Raw genomic sequence first — 4,698 nt, forward strand, 5'->3', positions numbered from 1 at the left:
GTTTTCTTAAGTTGTTGTCAGTCGCTGGCTTGTTGATTGGCGTAGAGTAGTTCAAAGTTCTTGTTGTGGAGGCTGGTTGTAGGTTTTCTGGTGCGGGTGAACGATATGCATTTGACGGGTTTGGGAGCAGGAACTGGTGAATATCTTGATCCGAATATTGGCGAAATCTTCGGAAAGATGATACTTGGTGGATATGTTTTATTATGGAAGATCAGTTGAATTAGGTGAAAAATTTCAGTCGGTAACTGACTGTTCGGCACCTGTATCATTACATTCTGGAGGAGAAGTGGCACTGTTCTTGGGTCAGATAAAATATTATTAGTAACAATTTATGGAGTAAAGAATATCCCTGGGTTGTAGAGGTAAGTAGATTTACATAATGTGTGGGTTTACTCTCTCTCTCTCAGTAATTTTACTTCTTAATATTATGGGCTAATATTACTTCATAGGATACAAAAATAGCTTAACGAATAAAGCAAAAATTAAAGTGAATCTAATATCGATTATATTCCGTTATAAAGTTAGGAATACGCGTTTCGAACAAATTTATTGTGGGAAGGAAAATAGACAATAACCAATATAAAAGGGTCAAAATAGGGTAGATTTTCTTTCCCTGAAATAGGGAGATATGGTTATCAATGCTTGATTTCTTTGAATTTGTTGAGATCTAAGAGTAAATAACGGAATGAATTTGGACTAGGTTAATTTAATTAGAGTCCTTTTTCTATATTCCTCTATTCTTGAAATGAAATTAATGCCCTGACAATATGTTACAACTCATTTGCAGACCTAAGGTGAGGATGACCGACTNAATTTTTCTTTTTCTTAGTTCAAGTTAGTGGTCTGTGCATTCAGGACTGAACTTGAAAAACTTCCCATTTTTGAATGAAAGCACTTTTGTTGAAAAAAGAATCTGTTCTCTAGGATAAAATGTTGATTATTTTATTGTCTGTGATAAGTGTTTTTAGATTATCTATTTATCTTATATCTAGTCTATCAAACAATCGCGTTACAATTGGAAATTGATGATAATTTTCTTTTCTCTCTCGTCAAAGAGTGATTGTTTTGTTTTAAAATTTTGAAAATTGTTAACATTATTGAAATGAACTGTTTAAAATATTGATAAATTAATGAGCAAGTTGTAATGTAAATTGCAAAGTTTACAAAAAGATAAGTTGAGAGAAAAAAAATTGGTTTATGTTATATTAGTGATCAAATTGTAAATGAAATTGAAAAAATTTTTAACCTAGTGTTTTTATGGCATTTACAAAATATATTAATCTTGTTTTATATTCTTTATTTATTAAATTCTATTGTTAAGGTATCGAGAATACCAATCGTGTGACTTCCTCTGTCTCAGTTGAAAAGATTATTTTAATTAACTTTTTTAATAATTAAATTTAACTTGCCATTTTAGAATCATTAGTGTATGTAAAGATGTATTTTACTAAACTATTTCAAGTGTTTAAACTCCCTTCTAACTTTTAGTGCAATAGTTAACTATTTTAAAAAAAGAAACAAACGGGATTTTTCAACCTGTCAATTAAATCTTCGAATTGTTATAATTGGCCAAAATTCATGCATCTAAATGAATGTGTTGAAGTTTCCCTTTCAGAGAGCACTAAAGAATCATGTACAGTGATTGTGAAAGTGTATATATATTTTAGAATCATGATAGATATTGTGTACAGTGTGTCATAATTTTCATGCAAACGTCGTATTAACTATCTAGTAAAACTTGTTTCATCTCTAGCCAGTGATCAACATAGCTCACAAAAAAAAAAATGATTCGATGTAGTTCTGTGCCTTTCCATCTAGTTGTTTTGTTCCCGCTCATCGCGGGCAACTGACACGCCGGTAAAAACATTCCTATTGATTTTAGTGAATATTGCTCACATTATTTTATTTAGTGCCATTAATCATTCACTGCCATGTACTGTATTATATCTATCACTGCCAATAAGTCATGTTATGAAAGATTTTACAAACTGTAAACATTGGTGCTTTTTCCTTGTATGTATTAGTCAAATATACTTTTACCCTTTGTAAATTTGTCCTGTTTTTGTATATTTCTATAATTGACAAATTTTGTTTTTTACATTAAATGAAGATTTTCATTTTATTTGGTTAAGAATTAATTTGTGAATATTTGAGACATTTTAAATTAAATATGTAAAGTTAAATTCATTGTTTATATTTCTCTGAAGGTAAGATTTAATGCAGTTTCTAATAAAAAAAATTCTTAAAATTTAATTTAAAGCATAATACATTCAAATTACATTATTATGATTTATGTACACCATTATAGTCACCATTATAGATAGATTTAGTCACCATTATAGATAGAGCAATCAATAATTAGAATTCTTGTATATCATACAGATATTTTGCTTTATTTCATTTTATAAACATCTTCATATAAAGCAATAATTTTTAAAATTTAATGATATGACCAATGCAATAAAAATTTGACTTACTATAATGCTTTTATTTGGTTTAAATATTTAGTTCCAAGTATAAAATATAAAAAAGTTAAGGCAATTTTCTGAAGATAATGACTACCTACAAAAAGCAGAATAATGATGGTTATAACCAAAATACTAACAAAAAACATGAATTTAGCTTTAGAATATAATGACAATAGGAAATTTTTATGAATCATTATCACAAAACACTTTGATTCATTTAGAATCCTGAAGGATGAATTGAGAAATTCATTCATCTATTGTCAGTTCTGAACATGATGTAATAATTATAAACAATCAGTTTAATGAAAATTGATACATTTCAATAATCTTAATTGGTATGTCATAACTAAATCTATAATGCTAAATAAGAGTGAAATTATGAAAAAAGAATGATTAAAAATAGAAAAGACTACATTTTATTTGGCAAACCTTGTTCTCTTGCATATAGACAACCCTAGATAAATAATGTCCTTAAATGCAAATTTTAAAACTTCTGTTAATGTCCTAACTTTTTTATAATTTTCAAACCCTTTCTGCACTACATCATCCAAATTAGCCTATAAGGATACATCTGTTGTTGAATATGATATGGTTCTATTTACGAACCATTTGAGTTGAACTTGAACAGATAAATTGGTGAAAGGCCACAATATAATTTTGATTGGATATCTAAAACTGGCATTTTTATTTTGCATCTTGCAGCATATAATTTTGTAATAATATTCTTTATTGACTTATTTTTATTTAAACAAACCAAAAACTACTAAAAATATTTGATTGGTATAAATGTCATTAAAAAAGCAATTTCATAGGTAATTTAATAGAATTTATAAAAAATCTGTGTTCACCTTTTGTCTTTTGACATCTGCAATACTCTCATTCATTAGTTTGAAATACTGTATTTGATATTTCTCTAGAAGATATTAATCTGACTCCATTATTTAGGCTTACATGAATTAAGATATGCTAGTATTAAAAATAGCATAATCAATATACAAGAATTAGATAAAAGAAACTAGCCTGTATCGATCTTCCCAATTTGCACCAGAATATTTGATACAACGAATGTCATCTGATATTTAAAAGTACAGAATATTCCAATCATGAGCAAAACAAGAATGAAAATCTCATACACCACAATACGCTTCATGCCTAAATCAGATGGTGCTAAAATTATGCTTATTTTATAGCTTAATGACAAATGGAAAATGATTAATGCCTTTTGCTCAAACAGGATGGGTCTTCTTGCTAGATGCAGGCATGTAGCACATCTTTCTATTTTTCTTCTTTACAAATAAAAAGGTATCAAAAATAAGTTTACCACAAGCTTGGAATAAACCAGCAACTTTAAAAAAGGAATACAAACAAGAAACAAGACTTGGCCATATTTTTGGAACAAGAAAAAGGTGTGTGTTGATTTGTTTTCCTATCTCCAGCTGATCCAAATATAGTATACTGATAGAACACTCTTCAGATATCTGCTCAATGAAGAGTGCATAGGCATGGCTATGCTGTTCTTCAGATGGAATTATCAGAGTGTGACAGACATTATTGTTTATTGGAAATAAAATGTCCATCAAAATTTAGGAATGCTTTTATTTGTCCATCTGCATTAATTATAAAACTACTGTACAGCCTCTGTATAGCATTAATCCATGCCTTTCTTCTAAATGGATTTTTTTTCATTCGAAAAAAAATTAAAAACTACTCCTGTGGTATTACTATAAGAATTATTACATCCTACCATGTTACAAATATGTCATTTCTTTATTCCAGAGGAAAAATTCACCAAATTTGCCACGTTAGCTGTCATAACACTGTTGTTTGTAACTACAGTAGTTCACTGTAGTTTGTTGTTTGTAACTACTGTAGTTCACTATTTTACTGTAAGAGCAGGACAGGTGCTACCATCCAGGCAACCGCCTANTATCAGAGTGTGACAGACATTATTGTTTATTGGAAATAAAATGTCCATCAAAATTTAGGAATGCTTTTATTTGTCCATCTGCATTAATTATAAAAGTACTGTACAGCCTCTGTATAGCATTAATCCATGCCTTTCTTCTAAATGGATTTTTTTTCATTCGAAAAAAAAATTAAAAACTACTCCTGTGGTATTATTATAAGAACTATTACATCCTACCATGTTACAAATATGTCGTTTATTCCAGAGGAAAAATTCACCAAATTTGCCACGTTAGCTGTCATAACACTGTTGTTTGTAACTACA

The sequence above is a fragment of the Centruroides sculpturatus genome, unplaced genomic scaffold, assembly GCF_000671375.1.
Source record: "Centruroides sculpturatus isolate CEXI.00-Female unplaced genomic scaffold, Cexi_2.0 scaffold286, whole genome shotgun sequence".
Taxonomy (NCBI): Eukaryota; Metazoa; Arthropoda; class Arachnida; order Scorpiones; family Buthidae; genus Centruroides; species Centruroides sculpturatus.